This window comes from Tenrec ecaudatus, chromosome 5 (assembly GCF_050624435.1).
Source record: "Tenrec ecaudatus isolate mTenEca1 chromosome 5, mTenEca1.hap1, whole genome shotgun sequence".
Classification (NCBI taxonomy): domain Eukaryota; kingdom Metazoa; phylum Chordata; class Mammalia; order Afrosoricida; family Tenrecidae; genus Tenrec; species Tenrec ecaudatus.
The window spans coordinates 96,367,129-96,381,645 of NC_134534.1; positions in this window are offsets into that span (position 1 = coordinate 96,367,129).

Below are 14,517 nucleotides of genomic sequence, written 5' to 3' on the forward strand. Positions count from 1 at the left end.
AACACCAATGACAGATCTGATAAGTTGTGGGAAGATTTCAAGAGCATCCCTCATGAAGAATCAAAAGGTCATTAAAAAGACAGAAGAGAAAGAAAGAATCAAAGTGAATGTCAGAGGAGACTGAAGCTTACTCTTAAACATAGATTAGCTAAAGTAAATATAAGAAATTATTATAATGAAATGTTCAAAGACCTGAATTAGAGAACCAAACGGTAAGAAAACCCTCAGCACATTTTAAATTAAAAAAAAACCTCAAGAAAAAATTCAAGTCTTGAGTTGAAATATTGGGTCTGTGAGCAAACAATTGAATGATTCAGGAAGCACTAAAAGAAGATGAAAATAGCGCAGCGTCATTGGACCAAAAATAACTAGTGATAAGCAACCATTTGTGGAGGTAGCATATGAGCAAGAGCTTCTGGTGCTGAAGGAAGCAGTTCAGCTTCACTGAAAGCATTAGCCAAAAACAAGGCTTCAGGAATTGATGGAACACCAAAGGAAATATTTCAAAAGGCGCATGAAGCACTGGAAGCACTTACTTGTATGCCAGGAAATTTGGAAGACAAATACTTGGCCAAGAAACTGGAAGAGATTCATATTCGTTCCCATTCTAAAGAAAAGCAACTCAACGCAAAGCTCAAACTATAGAACCATATAATTAATATCCTGTGCAAGTACAATGTTGCTGAAGATCATCCAACAACAGTTGCAGCAGTTCATTCAGAAGGAGCTGCAAGAGGTTAAGGACAAACTCAGAAGAAGATATGGAACAAGGGACATCATTGCCTGAGTCAGATGGATTTGGGTTGAAAGCACAGAATACCGGAAAGATGTTTACCTGTGTTATATTGACTATCCCGGGCGTTTTACTAAGTGGATTGTAACAAACTTTGGATAACCTTGAGGAGAATGGGAATTCCAGAACACTCCACTGTGCTCAGGTGGAAGCTGTACATGGATCAAGAGGGAGTTGGGTGAACAGAACAAGGGACTACTGCATGGTTTAAAATCAGAACAGGTGTGCATCCAAGTTGTTTTCTCTCATCATGTTTAATTTATTCAATCTGTATGCTGAGGAAAGAGTCAGAAAAACTGGATTATGTGAGGAAAAATGTAGCATCAGCACCTGAGATAGGCTAAATTGGAAAATGCAGATGATACCATCTTGCTTGTTGAAAGTCAGGAGGACTTGGGACTCTTGCTGATGTAGATCAATGGTTGCAGTCTTCATCAGCTCAATGTGAATAAAACTGAAATACAACTGAACCAAGAGAATAATGGAAAAAGCTTGAAGCTGTCAAGAGTTTGTCTTGCTTTGACAACAATGAATGCTACTGGAACCCGCAGTCACTAGCTCAAACAATGAGTTGCATTGGATAAATTTGCTGCACAAGACCGTTTTAGAGCAGTGGTTCTCAACCTGTGGGTCGCGACCCCTTTGCAGGTCAAACAAACCTTTCATAGGGGATGCTCTAATCATAACAGTAGCAAGATTACAGTTATGAAGCTACAAAAATAATTTTATGGTTGGGAGGGCACCACAACATGAGGAACTATTAAAGGGTCGTGGCAGTACGATGGTTGAGAACCACTGCTTTAGAGTGCTGAAAATCAGGGAGGATACTTTGAGAACCTAAGAGTGTCTGAACCAAACCATAGTATTTTCAATTGGCTCCTATAGGTGTAAAAGTGGGGCATTGATTAAGCAAGATCAAAGAAAAATCAATGCATTTGAATTACAGTATCGGTGAAGAGTATTCAAAGTACACGGACTGCTCTAAAACAGCTGTGTCTTGGAAGAAGTACAGCCGGACTGCTCCTTAGAGGCCAGGATGGTGCGACTTCATCTCACATGCTGTGGACTTGTTCCTGAAGACCAGCCCTTGGGGAAGGGCACCATGCTTGGTACAGCGAAGGGCCGACCACAGAGAGGAAGAATCGAAACACAGTGTACCGATACAGTGACTGCAGCCATGGACTCAAGCATAGGGGAAGATGTGAAGATGGCCACAGGCCTGGGTGGGGTTTGGTTCTATTGTGGAGGGTATATGGGTCAGAACCACCGTGATGGCACCTGACAGCAGAAGCAACAACAGGAGGTTTGGGGAGTTTAGGAACAGAACGGACGGGTACCTCTCCTCAGAAGTCAAACAGAATGTTCAGTTTTGGGCTTTCAGCAACAGCTAGAAAAAGGATCTCAGGTGCTGGGGGCAGTGCATCTTGATCCCAAGGCACTGGCTGTGGCGAATAGGGGTAACCACTGCAGCTTCAGTGTGCCAGGCAGAAGAGCGGCAGATGTAGGTGAAAAATTACTCATACATGGATTAGCTGATTGCTTTCTCTGTCTACGTGTCCTTCAGTAACCTTAGTGAACATGGAGAGCTAGGCTGAGTGTAACTGGCTAACACTGGTTTCATAGAGGTGCCTAACTTCTCGGATCACACAATTATGGGTCCTGAAGCAGGTACCTTCCTGTTTCCTGGTGGCCAAACGACTGGGCCAGAACTGGCTTCTTCCTTGGAGGGTCTCCCTAAGACATCATGGGACTACTGCATGGTTTAAAATCAGAACAGGTTCTCCCTAAGAAAAGGGACTACTGCATGGGACTTATAGAAGATTAATCATCCTGTGAGATCTCAAATCATCTTTATGGCTATGCAAAACCCAAACAGTAAAGGCATGGGATTTCGGTTGATCAGTGAGCTACAAGGAGGATGGAAGAGAGTCATAGGGGCAGCAGGGACAGCTGGGGATTTGTGGGAGCACAGTAGATGGGACTACCAAATTCACATAGAGTGAGTAGGGGGCATGGGTAGGACAAGAGCTGAAATTTGCTAAAGCAATTAGTCTTGCTGTGCAGTTTGTGAATTCCTCAGTCCTCAAAATGGAGTCGAAGCACAATGAGTTTACCTAGCATCTGACTCCTTCGAGGATAAAGCACACATGCTGAAGGTTGTGGTCCCCTTAAAACACGTGTAAGAAGATACAAAGACACCATTGGATAAAGGGCAGAATCCCAGAGTCCAGCCGCTGTGGGACTCTTGCACCTGGGGACTTCCTACTTGCCTTACAGGAGTTTCCCCATCTCGTAGGTTCATGCTCAGAAGTACAGTTCATGACTTCCAAACACAGAGAAGAAAGCTTTAAAAACTCTTGGCCTTTAGACAATTTTATTTGGAGTTGGAGTCTTGGTTTGTTTGTTTTGGCTTATTTCATTCTAGTGTTTTATCCTTCCACCTCACCAGACTGATTTTATGTTTCAAGCATATACCATGAGGAAGTTTAAAAGCCAAGTATGGAAATTAATAAAATATTGTCATAATGTTCTATTTTTAAGACTATTTAAAATAAAAGTAGTCATTATTAGTATATTAACAAATTGTTTTGGCTCTCTGCCAGCTCAGAATATTCCTTTTATAATATTTCAGAGAAAATTTGGTTTACCAGTGTCAACTAATTTCAAGATAGGTAGGACACAAATTTAAATTTTATTTGAAAAGATGAAAAGCATTCTAAGCTCTTCCTGACACATCCAAGAGGAGAAAACACTTAAATTTACAACAGTTCCTGTAATTGTTTGATATCATTTGAGATAAATTAGTTTTTAAATAATTGTATTGCCATATACTTCACACATGACATAATTTACTTGTCCAGTCATGGTCTGATCTGTGCGTGCACTTTTCACCACCGTCGATTTCAGAACATTTTCTTCTCACGTTCTTTGTTGCTAGCTCTGAATTTCCTCCCATACTCCCCTACCAAATATCAATCCAGTTAATCTCTCTATAGATCTACCTATCCTGGATCTCATATATATGAAATCATACAAAACACATACAGGAAGCAAAAAAAACAAGCAGAAACAACAACAATGACCGGGAAAAACAACATAGAAAACCTATCGAAAAGAAAGTGGAAAATACTAAAAACTGATGCAAGTTTTAAGAGTCAAAAGGGAGATCAAATGATAATACATAACATTTAAACTACATCTGCCATAATTGTGCTTACAATTTTCTCTGTCTGATAGCCAGGCTATAATTTAACATTTTGTTGGTTTGTGTTTTATTGCTAAGCCCTACATGGCACAGAGGATTAGAAGTTGGGCTGCTAACCGAAGTTGGCAGTTCAAAACCACCAGCTGTTCCATAGGCGAAAGCCTTTCTCCTCCTGTAAAGAAGTAGAGCCTTAGACACCCATGGGACCAGTTCTACTCTCTCCTACACGGTCACTATGGCTCACAATTTACTTGATAGGAGTGACTTTTATAGATAGATAGAAATAAAAATAATTTTGAGTGACATTTAGATAGATAATATATATAGACCAAGAAATCTATCCACTGCCATCAAGGTAAGTAGATGAAATCCTGTAACAACATTAAAGGACAGAGTCGAGCAGTTTCCGAGCGCTTTTGGGGGGCTTGAATCATCAACTTTGCAGTTAGCAGGCCAACTTTTCTCCAATATGCCACCAGAGCCCTATGGATATAGATATCATTAAAGTGTACATTTGAAAAATGTTGAATCGGCAAATTTGGGGGGTTACAATTTAGTGATATCAATGGCATTCCTCGAGCAGTATAGTGATCCAGCACCCACTGCCACGGTCAGGTTCCATCACTATAAACAGATACCTTCCCAACCTGGGAACCACTAATGAAGATTGGTCTTTATATATTCATTTGCATAGTTTTTTATTTCACATATGTGATGTGATACAACCATTGTCTTTTCGTGACTAACTTATTTCACTCAAGAAAATGACCCCTTGACTTTGTTTGCTTGAGATAAGCATAATAAGCTGGTACAAATTGCAAACATATTTTCCATGAATTCTTTTTAAAAAAAGCACATGCTTTGGTCTAATTTCTTTGACAACAATAAATTTGATTGTTCTATTTCCATTTTTTCCAAAGAGAAAAAGAAAATGCATTAAATATATGAGGAATATTGGGACTTCAGAACAATAGAGACTGGACAAAGGTACTCTAGAAAAATCCTCCTCTTGATTTTTGCTATCTAAAGGGAAGAGATGGACAAGGTGCTTCTTTGAGATCTAGACTACTATTTGTTCCTGTAAAGCAAGATTATTTTAAGTGGCAGGTCATTACTCTGAGATAGCTTGGCATGGCTGGAGCAAACACAAAACAAAAAACACAAAGTCAAAATAGTATCTTGAAAAAATATTAAGTGATTGAGTGCTATTTTAAGGGCCCCAGTTTATTCTTGACAGGGGAAAGCACTCTTAATTTGACAATCTGTAATGAAACCCTTTCTAGTCCTATCAAACGAGCCTTGGAATGTTCAGTTACTGAATGGAACTGCAGGTATAATATGCTGAATTTTACCTATGACTTCACCTGTGGCTGAATCCTCTCATTTCATGTTTCCTTGATTCATTCACTAAAGTTTATTGGAATTCTTAAAATTAACCTGTGCATATATTTCATGATCCATGGAGCTTATTAAAAGAATCATTCAACCCTAACTTTGCCTCCTTATTTTCACCCTTTTCTCTCTTACGCCTTGTAACACAGTAAGGGCTCAGGGAATAGCCAGCTTTGCAGTCCCCTTTCAGGTCGTTAAGTTTGTTTCTTTCTCCTACCTGTTTCACTTTTTCCCTTCTATAAATATGCATCAACGTATTTCAATATAAACCCCATACTCACAATTTGTTAGCTTTTACTTGTCTGTTGATTTTTATACTTCTGTAGTATTGTTTGAACATTATTTCAAGAGACACTGAAGGTTAAGTACATGTCCCTTGTCCACCATGTTCACCTGGAATTTCCTATTGATTCTAGTAACCAATATCCCCCTGTAAGAGAAATTCAAGCTTTGTATTAACATATACAACAGTCAAGATTTTAACTTTTCTTGACCAATTACTAAGAGTTTAGGGCCCGGTAATTTCTAATGCCTTGACAAATCTATTAGTTTTTAATTCACCATGGTTTATAAGTAGCTATGACGCTGGAAACTATAAGATCAGTATTTCAAGTACCATCAAGATCAACCATGATGGACACGTTTCAGATGATGTTACAGACTCATCACAGACTAGGAAGAAAAACTTAGGAATCACCTTCCACAATTTGGCCAATAAAAAACCCTATAGATCACAGCAGAATATTATCCAATATTGTGCTTTCTACTTGAGCCCTTAGTATCAGCTCCTCTTATTTCCCTCCCCCCTCATGAACCCTTGACAAATTAAGAATTATATATTTTTTCATATCTTACACTATTCGCCGTGTCCCTTAATCCATGCTCCCATTGTCCATCCCTGTGCGTGTGTGTGAGTGTTATACATCAATCATTGCAATTGGCTCCCCCTTTCTCCCCATTTTCCCACCATCTTCCTCTCACTCTCATGACATCACTACTCCCATTACTATTCCTAGGGGTTTAGGTGTCCTGGATTCCATAAGAGCTCTTATCTGTACCAGTGTACATGCTTCAGTCTAGCTGGGTTTGTAAGGTAGAACTGGGATCATGATAGCGCAGGGGGGGGGGCTCAAAAATTAGAGAAATATTTTCTGTTTTGTTGGTGCTATACTGCACTCTGGCTGACTCATCCCTTCCGTGTGAACCTTCTGTGAGAGGTTGTCCAATTGTCTACAGATGGCTTTTGGGTCTCCACTCTGACCCCACTCATTTGCATTGGTTTGATGGTTTGGGGTCTTCTGATGCCTGATCTTATCAATACCTATGATCACAGAGACTGGTGTGCTTCTTCCATGTGGGCTTTTTGCTTCCCTACCAGATAGCCACTTGTTGAATTCCAAGCCTTTAAGACCCCGGATGCTATATCTTTTAATAGCCACAGCCTCTTCTTTCTACCATGGAGCTGCTAGTGGGTTTGAATTGCTAATCTTTTGTTTAACCCACAACACTAACGTAAAAGTGCTTTACAAAATTTAAAGGTCTGTAAAAATGTTTTGTTTTTGTTAGATTAAGCTAATAATTATTTATGTTATTGTTCATGTGAGAAAATTACTTCTGGTTTATAATTTTGAAAAACAGACTTTCCTAGTCAGTCAATGAAAGTGGGATTGCTTGTGAAGATTGGAAGGAGGGGCAGCGATGTTTCTGGACGCGCACCTCTTCACGCAGTGAATTGACACAAGCATTCCTCCTTCCATTTTGTGGAGGCTCTCCTTTCAGCCACATGCTTTGCATCAGATGCTGGCAAACATTTCCTGTGAACAGACAGATAGTAAATATTTTAGATTCTGCAGTCCAAATGGAATTTATGTAGCTGCTGATGGTACTTCTTCTTTTTTATCTTTACCTATTGTTCTTCATCTTCTTTTTCTTGTGCTTCTTCAACAATCTTATTAAAATATAAGCACCATTCATAGTTTACGGGTCCTATAAAAATCAGATTGCAATCTGGATTTTGGCTTATAGACCATCGTTTATTGATCTGTTCTCTATTTTGACTCAGTAGATGGTTTTTGAGTAAGTCACTTTGTGTGTGTGTTCTTCATCGCTCTCCCTGCTCTTGCCCTTGATCTCATGCAGTCTCTAATCAACACGGCGTCCAGCGTGGTCCTGGGAAAGTGTGTCAGCTCTGATCACTTCAGTCTCTCAACGGCTCACTCAAAGCAAACACGAACGTGTTCGAAACACCTTCACAGCCCCACACAATCACAATCTGAACTCTCCATTTCCTTTCGGAACTCACTTCCATTTCCTCTCCACTTTGATGACACTTTTTCACCCACACTGACATGTTTTGTGTTCCCTGAATACTGGAGGGACATTCTTGCCTCCTGTCTTCTCGATCTGGCTGTTCCCCAGTTGTGCATATAACTTTCTCCACAGTTATTTTTTAAACCTTCATAAACTTTACCTTCTTCATAAGGCATTCAGGAGTCACAGTTTGTCCAGAACCCTTTCCTACTTTGTATTTCTCTGTGGCATTTATCAGATATATTACTTAACCCATTTATTTATTTTTAATGGTTATGTTTAAACTTACATGTTAAGATTTATTTTTATTTATTGATAACTTTGGTGTCCTACAGCTAGAAGACATGGACAGCTAATCTGTTGTTTTTTCATTGCTATATTCCCTGAACAAACTTATCAGACACAGTGGCATATGATAAGGAATCGATAAATTTTATGACTGGATAGATAAATGTGTGCATAAATTAGTGAACAAATCTCCCTGAGTTTCTGAATTAAAGATGCATACAAAAGGGAAGTCAGAATATCTGGATCAAAACTGGCTCAGATATAAAATACTCGTAGTTATCCTAACTAAAAATTCTTAAGTATTTTTTGAGAGGAGAATAGAAATAGTTTAGGAAAACACATCATCAAGATAAGATTCCTATAGTTCATTTGTGTACAGTAATTTTTAAGTGTGTATACATAGCACTGAAAACAAGTATATATATATATGTATACACACACACACACCTCTTTTATCTCACTTGATATTTTGCAAGAGTTCTGTTAAGTGGGGTTAGCAGGTATTCTTATCAAACCAAAATTCAAGGTCACTGTCATGGAGTAAATTTGGATTCCTAGTGGCCCTAAATGAGTTTCTGAGGCTGAGGCTGCAAAGATTTATGGCACCAGACAGCCTCATCTTTCCTCAATGGACTGGCTGCTGGGTTCCAACAGCTGACCTGGGTATTAGCAGCTGTTAACTCCCCAGGGCTCACTGTTTGCCTCTTTGATGGGTGAGTTTAAGTCACTCAACCTCATCCCATTATTTAGTTGTATATTTGATGAACACTATATTCACGACTTTTCTGAGTAGAGTTTACTCTAGAAAGTCATAGTTTGTGGTAAGATCCTACTAGTCCACTAAAAGTTTATTCAATTTCCAATTATTCACCACCATAGAGTCAGTATGGACATTCCATTTAAGAAAGAAGTAAATTATTTATCCAATAAAAACAGGGGAAACGTGTTAAAGCTTGGCTGTTTCACTATGACTGAGAATAAGTGAGCTGCCAGGTCTCCAAGGTGGCTTGAGGCCATCAAGCACTCTGGCCATGGCTATGCCCATCTGGCCTCCTTTCTGTCATCCAGGGGCCTTCCTATAATGCACAGAAACAATTATTCACAGACATAAGAGAAACTGGGAAATCCAGAGCCCTTTGGATTCATTTTTTCCAAATGTTTTACTACAAAACGAAGACCCAAACCCATCACTATCGAGTTGATTAGCACTCAGAGCAATCCTACAGGGTTTAGTCAAACAGCCCAGTAGACTCTTTACGGCTGGAATTGTTTGTGCATGTAGACCGACCTATCTTTCTCCCTGTGGAGTAGCAGGTGGGCTTGAACAGCAAAACGTCTCAGTAGTAGCTGAACACTAAACCACCGCACCACCTTTCCAAATGAAGGCAGCCAGGAATAATTTAAGTTACAAAAAGATTATGTGGCTATTAATTTTTTTGATCAGCGAACTAGAGCACCTAGATACCTCAATTTATTTCTTCTCAGTAGTCGGTCATCTACTTCTGTCCTACCTCTCTTTTTTACTTAAAATGAAATCATGCTATTATATGACACATGGGCTATAGGCCCATTGCTGACAGATATGTAGCAAACGTAGACTTGATTTCAAGCTAATGCACCTCATGCATAGCTCCAAGCAGCCTAGCAGTAGAATCTTAAAAAAAAATTTTTTTTAGGATGATGCTTAACTAAGCAGAGCTTTCAGAGTCGACAGAGTGAAAACAAAGACCCAGCAATCTTCAAAAATTCAGTTAATAAAACCTACTGATGCAAAACTCAACTGATTGTGGGAGTGATGATGCAGGACCAAGTGGGGTTTCGTTCTCTTGAGCATAACGTTGCTAATAGACGGTGATGGATTTCAAGGCAGCGAACACCATGGGGAAATGTAAAATCAAATCGAATCTAGCTCAAAGGTTTATTCTACTTTAATGTCATATGTTAAGATGGAACCTTCTAAGCGCCAGAAAGTAAGAATTTGCCCAAAGTGTTTGAAATGAAGCCCGCATACATGTCTTTAATCACCAGTTTTGCTCATTTCACAGAATCATCTTCAATTAATACCATTTTCTCTGTATCTGGTAGAAATTTCACTTCATTTGTACAACTGTCCAGATCATTCTTAATGCTTGGGGTTCCAATTTCATTCTTGTCCACCCCTGTGCAATTACATAGAGCAAAGATATTTTATTTTTGGTTTATTTATCTCTGTTCAGAATCCAAGGGGGAAAACAATTGGCTGGGACCCAGAAAAATCTGTGTTCTTGTCCCAAATCTACTACAAGATAATTAGGTCTGGTTGAGAAAGTCCACATTTCACTGGGTGCCCTTTTCTGTTCATTATTTCGCAGAGTTTCGTCAGATGATCCAAAGTAAAATCGGGAACTTATTATAGCAACAGTTCCAATGTTACTGTTATTCCAGCGTGGGTCGTGCTGTGACTGCGCATAAATGAGAACAATGACACACTCCAACGGCCCAGTTATGTTTCTATCGCCGCCTCCATTTCATGAATGATAAGGTGACGGAGGCAAAGGGTAAGTAGCTCCCAAAGAGAGCAAAAGAATTATTTTTAAGTTTCCATTTCGTCTCAGACTAAGTTCACCAACGTAGGTTGTTATCAATGTTGTCAGGCATCACTGAAATCATAGAGACCCTGTGCAAAACAAAACAAAACACGACCTCTACCATCCTCAGAAAGGATGGAGCCCACAGATGCAGCCGCAGTTTCAACCCATCCCCGTAAGGGTCGTCCTCTTTGTCACGGCCCCAATGTTATACCAGGCGAAAAAATCCTGCTCCAAGGACTGACCTGAAACCGTGTCCACAGAGTCTCATCATCTTCCCTCCCCGAAGCATTCTGGTTCAACTTCTTCCATCACAGAGGGAGGTCCTGGTATATTTCGTATGCTTTTCTAAACCCATAATTCAAAGGCATTGTTTATCCTCTCTTCTTCTTCAGTTATTGTTCAGTTTTCACATGCATATGAGGTGATGAAAGATATCCTGGTTTGGGTCAGGCTCATCTTAATCTTCCAAGTGACATTTTTGCTCTTTAACACTTTATAGGGAGCTTAAACAATTTTTTTAAATAAATAAAGAACTTTTGGAAAATTTCCCAACCCAATATGTCCTTTGATTTCCTGACTGGTGCTTCCATGGGTATTGATTGTATATGAAAGTCAAACCCATTCTCGATAACTTTAATGTTTTCTCCATTTGGTTTGATTTTACTCATCATTCCAGTTGTGAGAATTTTTTACATTTTTTATATTGGAACATAATCCATCTTAAAGACTGTAGTCAGATTTTCATCCATAAATGCTTCAAGTCCTCTTAGCTGTTAGTGAGCAGTTTTATCATCTGTATCCCACAGATTTCCCATGAGTTTCCCTCGATCTTGATGCTGCACCCATCCTCAGACCGCCCAACCTCTCCGGTTAATTGCTAGGAATAAACATTGAATGAATATGGTGAAAATCCACCAACTGCAGCTGTTATTTCTCATTTTGAGTCATCCTGCATCAGCGAATAAAGATCCTGAATGCTTTGTGCAATCCATGATATTGAGATCGAGACTACTTTGAAGAGACAACAGTTCCCCATTTGCATTTTGAATGTTGTCCAATCTCAGGGATTCTTCTTTAAACCTATAATAGACAATGTTCTGTTGCTAGTCATAAGGCAAGTTTTTTCACAAGTGGTCCTCCTGCTAGTTTCCTTAGTCTGAGAACTGTTGACATCTGTCTACCGTGGGGACGTTGCTGGTTTTATGAAATACTGGTGGTATAGCTTCTAGCACCATAGCAACAAGCAAGACACCACGGTCCCCCACGTGACAAGAAGTAGAGCCAATATACAGCTGAATATTAAGCTGTGAAGGATTTTATTTGTATGAAGAAGTCTATTCCTTGAGAATTTCTACTGGAATGTAGAAATTCTAGAGGAATGTACTGAAATCCTCAACACAATAAACTAATCATGGAAGAGTTGCAGTCCCATTTTCATGTCATGGTCTAAACGCCAGATAATCATCTGAACTTCTGAAGCTTCTAGGAGCTAACATTCTGACCCTCTTACATGGAGTTCATGCCTTGCTATCTAAAATTTGTATCAGATAAGTCTTTTATGGAAAGTAAATTCAGTCTTTTATGTTCCCATAAAAGAAATATGCTCTGTAAGCCTATATGAGGGTTAAGTGCTTTTAATCAAAGTGAAATTAGCTTCTTGTGAAATATAATCTTTATAAGAAATATCCTCAAAATAGAAAAAAATGGTTCACTTGGTTTTAATACCCAAAATTATTTATCCATTTTCTTATTAAGCATGTGATTACTTAGTAGAGGCATTCTCCTTGGGAACTGAAGCTCCTTCTTTGTTTATTTGTTTTGTTTTCCAACAGAGACTCTGTGTGACCTTTTGATCAGGGATGGTCATGGATTGGGAGATAAAATTAAAACAAGCTCACCCCACTGAGTTGATTCCTACCTGTAGGACAGGGTCCAATGACCTCTGATTTCCTGGAACGGAAAGCCTTATCTTTGTCCCTAGGAGGAGCTGATGAATGTGAACAGCCAGCTTTGTGGTTAGCAGAAGAACAAAGAACCCACTCCACCCCCAGAGCTCCTTATTCAGGGAGCAGGGTGAGGGGATAAGGAAGAGTGGGGAAATGCAATGCAATATATATGTATAATCCTCCACAAGAGGAGGTAAAAATATCATTTAAAATCACAATTTCATTATTAGCAAAATTAACACAATGTTTCAGTTTGAATTAAATCATAATACCAAAGTAGTTAAACCTGCCTTTGTGGGAAGGGGGCAGCCTGAAAGGCTGGATTCCAGTATTATTTGAGTTACCATTATGTTCATGCATACTTTGATGAAAAATGTTAAGCCTCTTTGCATTTATTGGAAAGTTGCATAAGCTACACAAATGTATCAAAAGACATGATTTATATCTCTCACAAGTTTACCTTGTCAGGATCATTATTATTAGGGAAGTTCTTGAAAAAAATCAAGCTACATAAATTTTAAAATTTGTCTCGGCAATTTTGCCTGGAATGGTAGAGAGAGTGCTCATCTATTAAAAGCAAGCTGAATGTCAACATTGCTTCTGAGAAGCAGATCAGAGTATAACGACCAGGCAATTCTGGGCAGCCAGGGATCAGGAGTTTTGATCTACTGGAACTGTAATAAACAAGTTGAAGTAAATGAATCAGGTGACAGTGTGCTGGGAGGAGGCCAGCAGGTTCTATGTGGTGGCTGTCCTTGCTTTTGTACGGATAATCTCAGGGCATCCTCTACATCTACGAGTATCTATCTGTCATTATTTATCCTCTACCATCTACTTCTATCCTCCTAGTACTTCCTTCCTTTCTTGCTCTCTTCTTGCGTCTCTTCTTCCAGCCTTCCTTTTCTTTAAATTCTCTATTTTTCTATTCCTTGGTATAGAATAATCACAAGTGTTTACATGTCTCTTCTCTACATTGTTGCTGTATTTTATCTTTCCAACAATTCTGTAAGATAATCAGGAAAGCAAACAACGAAGCCTCTGCAACTCTTGAATGTTGAGTCAACACTTTGTGATTGCAGAGAATTAAACCCACCTTTCCCCCATTCTCCTCTCCTCTCAATCTCCCATTTGCTAATGGAGTCCATTGGAGCCACATTAACGACTCCCTGGTGATGTAGTGGATTGCATGTTGGGCTGCTAATTACAAGGCTAGCAGTTCAAAACCTCCAGAAGCTACAAGGGAAGAACATTCTTTCTACTTCCATAAAGAGTTATGCAGTCTAAGAAACCCACAGGAGAAATGCCAAAAAGTTATTTCATTGACTATGAAATGGAAATTTACTCATAAAGATTGCTAGTCTTGGAAATCCACTGGGGCAGGTCTACTCTGTCCTACAAGTTCACTCTCAGTGACTCAATGGCAGCGCATTTTGAAGACAATAGGCATGCATCTCCCAGGACTGTGCGGTGTCTATTTGCTCAAAACCATCCCAAATGCTCTTATCACAGATATATGATCTATTGACTCTTTCTACTTGACTTGTTTAAACCTCACTCTCACTGTATGATTTGCCCTGTTTTCTGTTTTAATTAAAAATCTAGCCTTCACTTTATGGCCAACCTCAACCCCCCAATCCTGCATACTTTTCTATGGCATTTGTTATTGCTTCACAACCAGATGATTTAATTATAATAGGTTTTGGGCTATTCTCTTGCCCCCACCCGACCCCACCTCAGACCAAGCAGAGCCCAAGGCTCTCTAAAGGCACTGTAGGTTAAGCATTGACCTTCTAAGTGCAAGGTTGCAGTCCACTTGCTACTCTGTATGAGACAAACTGGGCGATCTCTTCCCATAATGGTTTATAGTTTCTGAAACCCTGTATTGAGTTGCTATAAGTCTGAGTGGACTTGATGACAGTGAGTTTTGTTTGGGGGAAATAAAATTTAGACTGCACAGAGGTTGCAATTGTATTTCTTTGTAAGTAATTCTCTTACCTAGAATAGTCCTTAACA